At 36.9% G+C, this 16,189-nt stretch overlaps 1 pseudogene; it reads right to left on the reverse strand.

The window, feature by feature from the left end:
- LOC107594749 (kinesin-like protein kif7) overlaps window positions 1-15,258 on the reverse strand; it is a 28,211-nt pseudogene extending 12,953 nt beyond the window's left edge.
- Window positions 15,259-16,189: the final 931 nt, after the last annotated feature.

Raw genomic sequence — 16,189 nt, forward strand, 5'->3', positions numbered from 1 at the left:
CCAGCAGGTGGCAGCAAATCACTGTTAATAAGTGAGTCATTGTGATTGAACCTAATCATTTAAACGGTTGATTCACTCAAGAACGAAACACCGTCATGTTGCTCAGAGACACAAAACAGCACTGTGGCTGTATTCGGAATGATTTTTGTTGACGAAATAGAGCAAAAACAAGCAATATGGCGTCTAAAACGTAAGTCTCTTAATTAACTTATTGTTTATTGAATTCAATGTCACATTTGTAATCATGGTAATTTTTGGAGAAAAACGGCACTCTTCGTGTGAAATTGAATAACTATATGAAGTGGTATAAATATATAAATTTTCTGCCATCATGTCTTGAATTTGTGATTATTCAAAATGCATTTGAATAGACTGAATCATGCAGTGAAAGAAAACACACTAAATGCGCACACACACTAGTATAGACTTACATACAGTAATGTATGCGTGCGCTCTGTAGGGATGTTTTGAATGGTTTTTGCAAAATACTCGATAATGTCAAATCGCACATCGTTAAAACAACAATTACGATATTATCGCAGACGATATATATCGCACACCCCTAGTTCATATCCAGATCAGATGGTGGATCAGCACCTAGAGACAACCTCTACAACCCTGAATGTCAGCGGAGACCATGTCAACTAGACAAACCCCAGAGACAGATCTCCTGTGAAGACCTCGTCGGCCATCGGCACAAGACCACGAGAACCAGACGAGTTCTCTGCTCAGTCTGATCAAATTTAGTCTGGACAGAGGAGAACTGGCCCCCCGACTGAGCCTGGTTTCTCCCAAGGTTTTTTTTCTCCATTTCTGTCACCGATGGAGTTTTGGTTCCTTGCCACTGTCGTCTTTGGCTTGCTTAATTTGGGACACAATTTCTGGCAACACTGTTGACTTGACTGCACAGACACTATTGGAAGAGAACTGAACTGAGCTGGATGATGACATCACTGAATCAACAATGAACTGACTTTAACTGATAAACTGACTGTTTTCTATTGTCCCCTTGTATTATCAGCACACATTTTTTCCTGTTTAACACCGTAAAGCTGCTTTGACACAATCTGTATTGTATAAAGTGCTATATAAATAAAGGTGACGTGACGTGACTTGACTCTTTATTTCTCTCAGGCTCCATTTCCCACCTTCGCTGATAAAAGTCTGAATGCAACACTCGGCTCACCTTGACTCTGTGCTTTCCTTTCTGCATCTCACTCTCCAGCCGTCTCTTCTGCTGGCTCTCCTCTCGCAGACGGCGCTGCAGAAGGTCCTGCTGCTGCTTCATGATCTGCACGTTCCTCTCGAGTTCCTGAATGCGCCGCTCGCTCTGCGCAGACAGGGAGGCCAGCTGTGCAGTGTCCCGCTGCTTCTGCTTCAACACCTGAAAGCAGGTGTTGAAGCAGGTGTTCTATTTTGTTGCCAGACAAACAACTATCGACAATACGTCACTTCCTGTTTGTTGCTGCCGTGTGGTTTGAGTTTGACAGCACATGTTAAGAGCTATATATATATACATATATATACAGTATATGCCAGAATCTAGCATTGAATTTGCATTGAACTTGTATTGCCACAATCTACGGAAAATGTACTATAAATTGATAGTATAATTACTGAAAAATTAACATTTCTTAATGCTTCAATTATATTCTTCAAAGATTCTTCACACATGATAACTAAACCTAAAAGCTTCTATTTTAATATATATTTGCAGTAAGGCCTGTTTCACATGTCATTTAAGTCTCTTTATTTGGTCACGTTCATTTGCACCATATTTAATTTTTGAAAGGAGTGGAAACGAGGCTGTGTGGATTGTACTGTTGTTTCAAGTACACATGCGATTAGGGCTGTCGTGATTCGTCGATTTTATTTTTATTTTATTTTATTTATTTTTAAAAACCCTCAACTTCATTTTTCTCACATCGACTAACCGGCAAAATACCGGAAGTGGCGCATTTCACCAGGGTGCTGGGGGGGGCTGCAGCACCCCCTGTTTTCACATGGTTGCAAATGCAATGCCAAGTTTGTTCATTTAAATTTATTCAGTTTTAGCATTTAATAATTTATTTGTAATGATCTCTGAAATGTAAATTGTAAGTGGGCTATAATAAACCCATGTTTAAACATGATTAATTTTACTTGTGAGGTTTTCTATATGGGATGATTAGCCTAATCCTCATGAACACGTGACGCTAGCGCGTGGTATCAGACATGAACTGTACAGAATGCGAACAAGATTAACTTTAATACAAGGAGATAAAGGCGCAAAAGCGAATTTCAGATTTTTTAAAATGACCATCCCAACAAAAACTTTCCAAAACCGACGTAAGTACATTAAACGACACAAGCATTTGTCACAAAACACTGGGCACATAAAACTCTATGAAGCATTTAATATAATATGCTCCCACGCTTTGAACAACTTCTATCGTGAATGCTAGCTCTGTGACCTTGCCATTTTGTTTCATAGAACTGTGTTTTTCACTGCTGTAAAGTAGCTCAACTGAGGAAGGTTCTTGATTGCACAACACAAAGACTCAACTAACAGATGATGAAACTGGTTGTCAATCCTTTTCATTATCCATTATTAAAGTTTTTATTGATTAGTCATTGCACACTGGTAGGGCACAAAAAGTGCTGCTGGTAGTTCACATACTAGTAGTTCACATTACCCTGGTTCCACTGACAAAAACCCAATATGATTTTTCCATTGGCTTTTGGATTATTGCAGAAAATAAGATCTGTGACCCAACAAAACTTTGATTCTTACATGTTTTTTTCATAAAGAAGATGAAAGAACTTTTATGAATTTTGAAGCCTAAATGCAAATTAAAGATAAAAAGCTAAAGTTAGGCCATAAACCATGGTCACATGATTTCAACGTCACCATCACTAAGATTCCAACAACTCTTTCAATCTTTATTTAAAATTAGAATAGCTATTTAAAACAGTTAGAATAGTTTGCAAGAGCATGAGTATTAACATAACCAGTCTATGAATGTGGACTAGTGAGTAGATGAGCTTACTTGTTCGGTGTGATCAAATTTAATATCCCCAACAGCTTCTGTAGTCATGCTATTTAATTGTTAGCAACAACCTTTTTCAAAACATGTAATTTTATGTCGTAGAATAAAATGTGAAAATATCCTGAGTTTGTTTTCACCACAGACCTTATTTCAGGCATTAAAAAAAAAACATTTTTACAAAAATGCTTTCTGGGGTTAAAGACTCATAATTGCAGCACTGTACTGGCTTTATATTTTGTAATACAATTCAAAAACATTGTATAATTGTATGTTTCAAGAAAAGAACAACCAGCTTTTCTAAGTAATTATTCAGTAAATTAAGTTAACAGGCAGTAATAAAATAAAGAACAGAAGAAATAGTTTAGAAGCAACAGAACAAAGATACAAATGGTATAAACTGCTCTTCCAGTGGAGATTAATGAAATTATCATAACAGGTGCACACAAATATTTTCAGGTATTTGAGTCTGTACTCTATGTGACAGATATACTTCAGAACACTTTTTTTTTGTCATTTTAAAGGGGTCATATGATGCGATTTCAAGATTTCCTTTCTCTTTGGAGTGTTACAAGCTGTTCTTGCATACATAAGATCCCTAAATTTGCAAAGACTAAAGTCTCAAACCCAAAGAGATATTCTTTATAGAAGTTAAGACTCGTCCACGCCCTCCTAAAACGCCTCCTTTAAACATGCCCCCACATGTCTACGTCACGATGTGGGAAGATTTGCATAACGCCGCCCAAATGTTCACGCAAAGAAAGAAGGCGTAACTTTATTGTTGCTGCCGCCGCCGCCATGACGTGAAGACGCTGTGTGTTTCGTTACGAAAGCGAAACTACTTTGTTTGGCCTTCCAAAAGAGGACACGACTAGAAATCAGTGGTTAAGTTGTATTTACAACCAGGGGCGGATTTAGTGATTTGGGGGCCCCAGGCAAAATACAGGAATGGGGCCCTATACAATTTCACACATCTACAACCTTGAGGTTTCTTTCACTGTTGCTTGCTGCTGCACGACCGTGTCCCATAGTTGTGTCCAATCTTTTAGATTTTTATAAATAAATGATTTCTTTAATGTTGTAAATCCCTTGTTCATATTTAAATAGGTTATAATAGTATTAGAGTAGGTTGGACACTAGGTGGTGCGTTGGGGAAATTTTCACTATGCAATTGTCTACACAAGGCAAGGCTGTCTAATTCTAAACTTTAAATATATACATTTATTTTTTATTTATTTTAATTGCCCATTTAAATTAAATTGAAGGAAATTATATATTTACATGCTTGAGGATTATTTCAACCAAACATGAAGTGTGCCTGTGTGACTGTGCATGGTCCTTCTTGGGTCTTTCACAAAAACGAGTGAGCGCCGTTTAAAATTTTTTAAATAGGCCCTATATAATATGCACTGTTGCTTAGTATTAAAATTATAGCTTCAGCTGCGTGATATTTGTAGGGCCCTATGAAATCCGTTTTATTTTTTCCAAAATCTTTTTTTTCCATTTAAATTTTTCTGGATTCAGTTTTTTTTTATTTTTCTGGATGATTATATTAAATTTTAACAAAAAACATATCTAACTAATTAAAATCATGAAACTTGTTTAATTTAACAGCAATTTAGGCCTATTAAAAGTTTAACAAAAATCCGCCCAAATGTTCACGCAAAGAAAGAAGGCGTAACTTTATTGTTGCTGCCGCCGCCGCCATGACGTGAAGACGCTGTGTGTTTCGTTACGAAAGCGAAACTACTTTGTTTGGCCTTCCAAAAGAGGACACGACTAGAAATCAGTGGTTAAGTTGTATTTACAACCAGGGGCGGATTTAGTGATTTGGGGGCCCCAGGCAAAATACAGGAATGGGGCCCTATACAATTTCACACATCTACAACCTTGAGGTTTCTTTCACTGTTGCTTGCTGCTGCACGACCGTGTCCCATAGTTGTGTCCAATCTTTTAGATTTTTATAAATAAATGATTTCTTTAATGTTGTAAATCCCTTGTTCATATTTAAATAGGTTATAATAGTATTAGAGTAGGTTGGACACTAGGTGGTGCGTTGGGGAAATTTTCACTATGCAATTGTCTACACAAGGCAAGGCTGTCTAATTCTAAACTTTAAATATATACATTTATTTTTTATTTATTTTAATTGCCCATTTAAATTAAATTGAAGGAAATTATATATTTACATGCTTGAGGATTATTTCAACCAAACATGAAGTGTGCCTGTGTGACTGTGCATGGTCCTTCTTGGGTCTTTCACAAAAACGAGTGAGCGCCGTTTAAAATTTTTTAAATAGGCCCTATATAATATGCACTGTTGCTTAGTATTAAAATTATAGCTTCAGCTGCGTGATATTTGTAGGGCCCTATGAAATCCGTTTTATTTTTTCCAAAATCTTTTTTTTCCATTTAAATTTTTCTGGATTCAGTTTTTTTTTATTTTTCTGGATGATTATATTAAATTTTAACAAAAAACATATCTAACTAATTAAAATCATGAAACTTGTTTAATTTAACAGCAATTTAGGCCTAATAAAAGTTTAATAAAAATTACATTCTTAGGACCCAAATTCTGTGCTTTCCATTAAAATTTTTCTGGAATCTATCTTTTATTCCAATTAAATTAAACAAACCCTTTAATGCTACACAAGTTTACCGTGTAACGAGCAATGTCCCGGAATTCGTCAAATATTGAATGAATAAATCAAATGCAATACAGTACACTTCAATCAAACCGCGATATGGACTAGTGTATGTGAATATTAAATGGCAAAAATACTATTTAGCTACTACAGACGACAACCGCGAGCGTTGCAGGTGCTTAAATCGCAAACTAGCAAACGAAACGCGTGTCTGCGCCATTCATTCCGTCACATTCTGCGTTACACAGTAAATTCCGTTTTTATGAATAGATTCCGTCCCCATTTTCTACATCGCCCTACTTTTGCTAAGAAACACTTTCAACGCGGACGCACAGACGGTTGTCGTGGTAATGAACACGAGAGCAACCACTTGCGCGTCCGCACTGAACGCACATCTCACATATAAAAAGCATTTTAGGGGGCCCTTGGCTTTTGGGTTTGACCCCTTTAATACTGGTGCCTCTGACCAGCAGGTTTTCTCACCTGTCTTGACCAGCTCTTTAATGAGTTCCTCCTTCATGCGGATGGTGATGGAGAGCTCTCTGATCTTCTGCTGTGCCTGGAGAAGCCCTCTCTCTGAGCAGAACTTGCCTCCAAAACCTCTCACGCTCTCCCACACCGAGCTCTCGCCAAAGCTGCTGTTAGCTGGAGAATCAATCAAAACAAAATCAATGCCAACTGACTGAATATGGGAAAGAAACTAATGTGGGCCAGTGTGTTTCCGTCAAACACTGAGACCCTTGTCAAATGTTTTCAAGGATGTTTAACTCACATGTGCATCTGGTGCAATGTAGACCCAGAGGATGGCCAAGTCTGAGCGCCTGAGACAAGGTTGCCCTGGTCCCAGCACAAGACCCTTGGAGCAATGTAGCATCTTTCTTTGTCCAGGTTACATTGATGGATCTGTCAAGAATGATGGCAATGCTGAATAGATTAGACATTTATTCTCAATGAACCTTCTCATTAGAACTGGATTAATATAATTTTACATACTGGTGTCTACTGATGCACCCATTTCAACCTAAAACAGTTCACATAAAGGTGAAAAAAATGCATAATAATGCTTCTAACTACATACTGTGCGCATCACTCCCGTATTCATTTTCTCCATGTGGATTTCAAAAAGTATTTAGTAAATATTTCTCAGCCTTTACCCAGACCAGAAAGCTCTAATAATAATTAACAATATTAAAACATTTGATTTGAAGCAATTCAATTTTAATAATAGTTTTGGGGTTGTTAGGGCACCCAATCTACTGTAAAATATCTGATGATATTGAAATCATTTGTAACAATTTCACCAATAATAATGCTAATGAATTATATTATTTGGATGAAAACTGTTATGTGATTTATTAAATAAATGTAATTTATTCCTGTGATAGCAAAACTGAATTTTCTGTGTCTTCAGTGTCTCATGATCCGTCAGAAATCATTCTAATATGCTGATCTGCTGCTCAAGAAACATTTCCTATTATTATCAGTGTTGAAAACAGTTGTGCTGCTTCATATTTTTGTGGAAACAAGATGGTTCATCTGAAGCAGTATTTATTTGAAATATAATTTTTTGTAACAGTGGAAAAGCTGTTTGTTGTCACTTGATCACTTGATGATTTAATGTGTCCTTGCTGAATAAAAGTATTTATTTCTTTGAACAGAAGCTGTAAATACATAATCTTGACTAGGGTTGTACAATATAAACAAAATGTAAACGAGAGAAAAGTCACAGCAAACACTGGATGTTGAGTGTTTCTGTTGTTTTATTCACTTTTTGCAATTAATTAATGTTCAATGAACATAAATTAATAATATCATACAAAGCCAGGAAAATAAAAAATTTGGCAAGGTGCTTCTTCACTGCTGTTTCAGCTGCTATTTTTTTTCTGTGCTGCCATCTGTCGTTTTGGAGAATAGTGCAGTGGTTGAGTGTGTCCAGTATAAACATCTCTTGTATGCAGTGAGCCGTCCCAAAATTGTCTTAACACACAGCCGCTCATGGCTTATAGCTTTAACAAATAACCCTGTCTTCAGACGATGCATCAAATGCCAGCTTGTCATACAAGAGGCTTGAAAAATAAACATCAAACGTGGGTTTAGGGTGTATAACTGACTGTTAAGACATCACAATGTTCCCATTCAGTCAGTCACGTTCAACGTTACGTCAGTGACTGACGAATTGGGATCTCGCCCGAGAGCCCAATCACCTTCGAGTGTTAACTAAACAAGCCTGGCAATTAGCTGAATTTGTTTGCATCTGAAAGTATGTGGGTGAAGTCAAAACACAGAATTACACAGCATGTGTGGCAATGGGATTGAAGATGTTTGTGTACTACTAACAGCTCAACCCAGGAGGTGGCAGCTGTGGATTGTATCTTGAATTAAAGTTGATGTGTGTTTGTGGTCGAGGATGCTGTGAGACAAATCAAAACATATCAGTTACCTGTCTGGTGAGGCTTCTGCCCACATCACTGTCGCAGGGAGGAGAGAGGCGACCGGCGGTGTCTGATGTCTGCAGTAGTGAGTTGATAGGAGCCATGTGAGGTCTCTGTTTCAGGTGGAGCAGCCCTACTCCTCCAGGCTGGGCTAACAGACTGTGAAGCTCCGCTATTAGATCCTGCTGCTCTTGTAGCTTATCACTCTAGGAGCGAGAGAAAACGACATCCAGTTACAACCACATTAAAATACGAAAGATGTCCCCAGTATTGTTTTAACTAAGGCTTGTGCGCACTGCACCTACTAAGTGCGTTGTGCACCATTCAGAATTTGAAGATAGATAGATAGATAGATAGATAGATAGATAGATAGATAGATAGATAGATAGATAGATATATTCATCTAATATTAAATTTTTTCAGCTTTATTTCAATTAATGAAAATTATTTTTATTTTGTTTTATTTTATCACTTCAGCTTCAACTTAAACTTATTTTATTTCACTTAGTTGCCAAAGTAACATTTCTAACTTTCATTTAGGTTTTTTCAAGTTTTTCATTTAATATATATATTTTATATTAGCTTTATTTCAATTAACAAAAATTTTGTTTTATTTAACAATAACAACAATGATAGAATGTTAGAATGATAGATAGAGGCAGAACAATATTTAGATAGAACGATAGAATGCTAGAAATCCCGAATGATCAATAGAACGGCAGACAGACAGATAGATAATAGCTCATGCAGAGAAATGTAAAAATTAAAGTGAGGGGTTTTAAAACCAGCAAAGGTAACAGTGAGAATAATGTTTGCCTTAGCACATACTGTAAATTTTTTCGTAATGAAGAAATTCAATATGAATTCAATAGAAATGACAGACGCCTGCCATAAACTCTAACTAGCATAATTAGCACAACATGGTCTCTCTTAATTTAAGTGTTTTTGCGAGGAAATCTCCATTATATTGGAGCTTTTCCTCCATTATAACACCGATGGAGTTTTGGTTCCTTGCCGCTGTCGCCTCTGGCTTGCTTAGTTGGGGACACTTCATTTCCAGCGTTATCGTTGACATAATTGCAAAGATATTATTTAAACTGAGCTGGATGTTGACATCACTGAATTCAATGATGAACTGTCTTTAACTGAAAAATGAGTGTTTACTATTGTCATTTTGCATTATTGACACTATTTTCCTAATTAATGCTGTTCAGTTGCTTTGTCACAATCTGTATTGTTAAAAGCGCTATATAAATAAAGGTGACTTGACTTGACTTGACTTATATGATTCAACATTTCAAAAACAGAAAAACATGTCTATTGGGCATGCTGAATAACTGAACAATTCTATCATCTATTTATAAACCTGACTACTTAGCTTTGTTGTCTGTTTTTATGGCTGTGGGTAAAATATTGTCTGTAAAATATACAAAAACCGACAAACAGCTGAATGATATGCAAATAAACGTATGATAAAGAATGGGCTCACAGGAGATTTTCTAAGACAGCAAAGCTATTTCACAACACCATCTTTTGTAAACATACAGGATTCTCACACTTTGACCTGTCAACCAGACCTCGGGGGGCGGGGTTTGCAATATTTAATGTTAAATCTTTTTTTATAGGTTAATAATCAGGGTCTGCACTCAGTTTGTGATATTCCTGTTATACAGTATTTCAGAGTAAACAGTACGGATGCAACAATACAATTAGCCCACGGTTCAATAAATACCTCAGTTTTTTTTTTTTACCACAGTTTTTGGTTTAGTTCTTTTTTGCTATTTTTAAATGCTATTTAAAAATAAAAGTAGTATTATTTTTATGGATTGGCCATTATTTAGTGCTATGAACACATGTGATGTGTGTTTCATTCACACTGGACGCGCAGAAAATCCACATATACAATATAGAAGAAATAGAACTCAGGACGCTCCAGGAAATTCCTAATATGGACAAAAACAGCCAGCTATCCCTAACTGAATGAAAGACAGAAACGTTTTGAATGATGACATTCAAAAAGAACATTAAGATAATAAACACTGTACTGTGACAATGCAGGGGTTAAAGCAAAAAAATATATATTTTGACTGAACATTTTTCCTCAGCCAAACCCCATTCCACAGCCATACCTGTCACACACCCAGTTTAAGAGCAGCTTTTTCTTGTAATTGGGAGTGCTTGTCCGCCTAATTAAAAAAATTTAGCCTTCCTAATATTAGGTAACATTTGATTGAAACTGATTTACAGGGGCATTTTCTTTTTAACTTTGTAATGGCAATTTTCTAATTGTATTAAATGTGTGCACTGTTTCCTAGGATTTTTTCCAGCTGTGGTGGGAGGACTATTTCCCATGGACCACGCCCCCTCCCCACCAAAGAATCATGTGCACTCAGAATTGAATTTATTTTAACTAAAAAAGACAAGTAAATAGTAAATAATAAAATAAGAACAAATAAATTAATGACAATCAATAGCGCAAACAAAAACAAAAACAATAACAAGATACAAATTAAATTAACAGTACTTTATTTTTTTTCAGTTATGTCTAACTATAATCTATTCAACTGTAAAATAACATTGGTTAGTCTTCACTGGAGGTTTATTTAGGCTGCTGTCTCTTTAAGACCTCATGCACGGATCTAATATACTGTTACACATATGGCTCTATGCTTACTTTTCTTTTTAGGAGCTCTTGTCCTCCTAATTTAAAAAATGTAGGAGCACCTTCTGATCAATAATGAAAAATTCTGATCAAAAATGATCCTTCCTAATATGAGGTGACATTTGACTACTCCTTAAAGTGACTTAGAGGGGTATTTTCTTTTTACCTTTGTAATGGCATCATTCTCATCTATGTCAAATTCAAAAATGTATGTTTATAAGCTTTTTAACATTTCTATTTAAAACAACATAATAATAAGTAGAATAAGACAAATAAGTTACCAATAATGAAATTAAAATTGTATTTGTACTACAGAGGTGGCACAGAAGAACACAAAAGTGGCTTGTAGGGACATTTTAAGACGTCTAATGAGGCTCAGAGGTGGCATGAGTGCAATTAAATTCATACATTCATGTGGAGATTAATGTTTCAAATATAAAATTTTGAATACAAAAATACTAAATGATTTATATAACTGAAATTATATGCTAAAAATGAAACAAAATCCGCCATCAGGTGGCGGCAAGTCACTAATTTTATCACAAAATCATTCATTCAATTGACTCGTTCGATCGGCTGATTCATTCAGGAATGAAGCAAGTGACTGTCTTTATGAATGGGTAATCATGAATCACTGACTCACTAGATTTGTTCAAAAACGCACTTTCATTGAATTAATTAAACACCGCTGTGTTTGCTTTTAGAGATGCGCAGCGGCTGAGCTGTTACTATATTTGGAACTATTTTCGTTGAAGAAATAGAGCAAAATTAGGCAGTACTTGTTTATTGAACTGTTGTATTAAATCGATATCACATTTGCAAACTCCCTTAATAACTATTAAAAGTTGTCACTCTCCTTATCGCGATCTGTGCGCACAGAAAACGAGAGCGCGCGAGTGAGTTCTCAAGACTCAAAAGCACATGCAAATGATACGTTCCTTTATCTGTCATCGTGTTATAAGCACTGAACCTGCGGAAATGAGTAGGATTTTATTAATAGCCGCAATCCCGCACCAAAATTCAAGTCCTGCTCTGTGTTCTCCACTGCTAATCGACTTAGCCGTTATTCCAGTGTAGAATTGATTTCTGCATCATTCTGTGATAAGAAGCCACATGGGAAACTATTTTAAATATTTGTCTGATGTTGTGCAGTAAAGGAATGTTATAATGTTCTTTTTTGTTGTTAGACAAAAGGTTTAGTCATTACAAGGGAAGATGCTCGGCGTGTGTTGCTTTTTCAGATGCAGGCGTTTCCTCATCTCAGCACGCAGACTCACAGACACACAGAGCCAGCTCGGAGAGAAATAAAATGCATGGAAATTTAAAAGCAAAACCTAACAAAAAACGCTCTGATTGGTTGAACTCTTCATCTTTTTCTGTTGCTTGTTTTGAATACTGCACGTGGACAGAGGCGTCACCAGGTTTTTTGCGTAGTTTAGAGCAGTGGTTCCCAACCCTGGTCCTTGAGGCACCCCAACACTGCACGTTTTGCATGTCTCCTTAATCAAACACACCTGATTCAGACCACCAGCTCATTAGAGACTTCAAGACCTGAAATTGGTGTGTCAGAGAAAGGAGACATGCAAAATGTGCAGTGTTGGGGTGCCTCCTGGACCAGGGTTGGGAGCCACTGGTTTAGAGTGACAAATAGTACCACCGTACTTTGAGGTCAAAATGCGTATCCGCTATGCAAAATGCGTACAGGTTGTCAGGTCTGCTTTTATGCCCATGCATTTCCATGACTTTACTATGGCATTTTGTTAATTAATGGATAATGATAATTTTCATTTAGGAGGATTCTCTAGTAAATTAGACTTGCAAGCCAAATGGACATTGCTGTGAGCAAGTTTTACTTCCTTTAACCCTTTTCACATTTCCAGGGTTTTCATAAGCAGAATATTTGGGTGCATTTTTATAGTGGTGAACAGGAGACTACACCAAACACGATTATTACATCTTCATTTGATCCAATATCAAAAAGAAGAAAAAAAAAACACACACAAAAGCATTTCAACAACTTTCCAAAAGAGGAATAAATAGAGAGATTAGTTATGAGAAAAGTATCACATTTACCATCACTCCCATAGGAAACACTCTCACTATTGCTACTGTTCAAAAGTCTGGGTTCAGTAAGATTTGGTTGTTGTTTTTTCTGGACCAAAAATATTAAGCAAGGACACATTAAATTGATCAAAAGTGACAGCAAAGACTTTTACGTTGTCATAAACTATTTATTTCAAATAAATGCTGTTCTTTTGAATTTTCTATTCATAAATTGAAGACTGCAGTAATGGCTGCTGAAAATTCAGGTATAAATAAATGACTGTTTTTAGCAAATAATTGCAGCCTTGGTGAGCATTCGAATCTTACCAACCGCAAACTGTTCAACAGCATTGTACGGTAATTTTTCTAGATTTATGATGTTACTAACTTTGTAAACATTACTGTCTGTGAAAAGGATCCATCAAGAGCAAGCCAATAAAATATTTTAAAGCAGAACCTAATTAGGTTGTTTTTTTACTATAGAAACAGATTTTTCCCCAAGACTTTTAAGAATTCCAACTCTGAAATATAGCATGATGAAATCTTCATTCAAAAACACAACTGAGAATTTGGTAGAGATTTCAATTCTCTCACCTGTTGTTTGTATTGTTCCATGGCATCTTCCAGGGCAGCTAAGAAGTCAGTGTTTTCTTGTTCTAGTCGCTGTATCTGGGCTTGCAGCTGGGAAATGTAGTCCTCGTGGTCTCCACTCCAATCCTCCTTCACATGGTCTGGATCCTTTGGCATAAATAAATCCCACTGCCGTGAGAATTATGCCGCAGATAATCACATCATGACATCTGAGCATATCTGAAATTAATGCTGGAGAAATAATGACCTGACAAGATACATTATTGCCTTTTTATGATGAATTGTTAAACATAAAATATTCATATTTGAAAATGGATGTGCCTGCAGCCAACCTGGTTGCTCAGAGCCACCCGCCCCCTTTTGAGTGCGGTGCTGTCCTCGGTAGAGCTGCTCTCGATGCCGCTGTCCAGCCCTGATGCTGAGGTCAAACCGCTGCGTTCCTCCTCAACGGCGCAAAGCCACTCTTTCACCCACAGTAGCTGACCGTCATTCAGAGTTCCTTTGCCCTGGAGCTCTGTGAAAAGCCTGTAGGCTGAGTCCGTGCACGTCCTGTAGTGGGTGCTCTCTGCTTGCAGCTTCCTCACGTCCAGCTCAAAGGGCCGAAGTCTCTTCTCGGGGTCGGAGCGAGTGATAATGCGGGTTTCAGAGTGCTGGCGGTTTTCAAGAGCTCGTCTTAGTACTTTGATCTGGAGTTCAAGTCCCTCAACGCGGTCTGGTTCCCCCTGGCAGTTGACTGTAGCCCGGTTCTGGATGTTACGAGCCCGCTTGGCGTAGTTGAGTGTGTTTAGGCTCTCATCAAAGTCTGAGGAGGAAGTTGAGCATGTCAATCAGAGATGGAAAAGGTCAAATAACATTTTCAGAAAACAAGTTTTCTAAGCATTGTTTTTAAAATAAGTACGATATGCTCATCAAGGCTGCATTCATTTGATCAAAAATACAGTAAAAACAGAAATATTATAAGCATTTAAAATAACTCTTTTCTATTTTAACATATTTTAAAATGTAATTTATTCCTGTGATGCAAAGCTGAATTTTCAGCATCATTCCTCCAGTCTTCAGTGTCACATGATCCTTCAGAAATCATTCTAATATGCTGATTTGCTGCTCAAGAAACATTTCTTATTATTAATGTTGAAATCAGATGTACAGCTTAATATTTTTTTTGCATCTTCGTTTCTTAAAGAAAGAAAAAAACCTTACTGACCCAAAGCAAGTGAACAGTAGTGTACAATTACAGAACAGTTACTCAGAAATATACTATAATAGGAAACCGTTATTTTGAATTGTAATTATATTTCACAATATTACTGTTTTTGTTCAAATAAATGCAGCCTTGGGGAACACCCTTCGAGAGACTTTCAAAAACAAAAATCTTTTAAGAATCTAACCAACCCTAAACTTTGGAACAGTAGCGAATGTCAAACTAAATGTTTTTATTTTCTTAAGAAAAGGTCAGTGGTTCTTGGTTTTACCATCTATTTTTCCTGACAAGAACAAGGTAGAAACAGTTTAAATAAATAAACATACTTAAAAGAAAATAAATAATTTACATTCAGAAAGACTAAATCTACTTTCTGTTGACACTTCACTAAAAAACATTTAATTTTTGTCTTTAAGAGTAAGCAATAGTAACAGTGATTCTTGCTTTAGCAAACACTACTAGTCATAATGGCTAGTCTTTCTTGCAATTATGCTGTAATCAGCATTTTTTTAAAATGAGTAAAATTATCTGTACCTGGTAATTTTGGAATCTCTGTATGGGATATGGGTGCCTTTTCTTTTGGGGTCCCCAAGAGCTCAATGACATTTCCAAGAGCTAGAAGGCCACTGTTGATCTTGAATGCTCTCCTTGAGCCGTTCACCAGTGTTCCCGGTTTTGAGGATGCGCTCTGATCCAGCCAGGTCCACAAAATGAAATTTGGAAGAGAGGATCTGCACAGTCCCGGCCGCTGCTCTAGAACCTCCACGCCTCTGTTCCATGAGCACCTTGAAGATGGTGTGGAATTTTTGTCTTTAAGAGTAAGCAATAGTAACAGTGATTCTTGCTTTAGCAAACACTACTAGTCATAATGGCTAGTCTTTCTTGCAATTATGCTGTAATCAGCATTTTTTAAAAATGAGTAAAATTATCTGTACCTGGTAATTTTGGAATCTCTGTATGGGATATGGGTGCCTTTTCTTTTGGGGTCCCCAAGAGCTCAATGACATTTCCAAGAGCTAGAAGGCCACTGTTGATCTGAATGCTCTCCTTGAGCCGTTCACCAGTGTTCCCGGTTTTGAGGATGCGCTCTGATCCAGCCAGGTCCACAAAATGAAATTTGGAAGAGAGGATCTGCACAGTCCCGGCCGCTGCTCTAGAACCTCCACGCCTCTGTTCCATGAGCACCTTGAAGATGGTGTGAGAGCGACTGGAGTGGGGGTTCATCTGCGTAGCCCCAGTGTGAGGGGCCGTCTTTCCTGACTCTAAGAGACTCAGCACCTCATCAAGTCCCTCCACTTCACATTCCTTCACACTGGAAAGCACTGTGTGTAAACACAAATCATGTCTTTCTTTTTCTGAACAGTCACATAGTGCAAAAACACTGCGAGTCACAACACAAAACACTAAGTACACAGAAAAATAAAGCATTTTAAAAGAGAAGCTACAAAATGACTGAATAATAAACAAATGCTGTCAGGATTTTGTCGATCTATGAGCAGCTGACATGATTTCAAGTTTTACCTGCACTGTAATTACATGCTGTAATTAGTCTAAAACCAATTAAAAAAATAATTCTTATTAAAAAATGT

This window comes from Sinocyclocheilus grahami, unplaced genomic scaffold, assembly GCF_001515645.1.
Source record: "Sinocyclocheilus grahami isolate Dianchi unplaced genomic scaffold, SAMN03320097.WGS_v1.1 scaffold190.1, whole genome shotgun sequence".
Classification (NCBI taxonomy): Eukaryota; Metazoa; Chordata; class Actinopteri; order Cypriniformes; family Cyprinidae; genus Sinocyclocheilus; species Sinocyclocheilus grahami.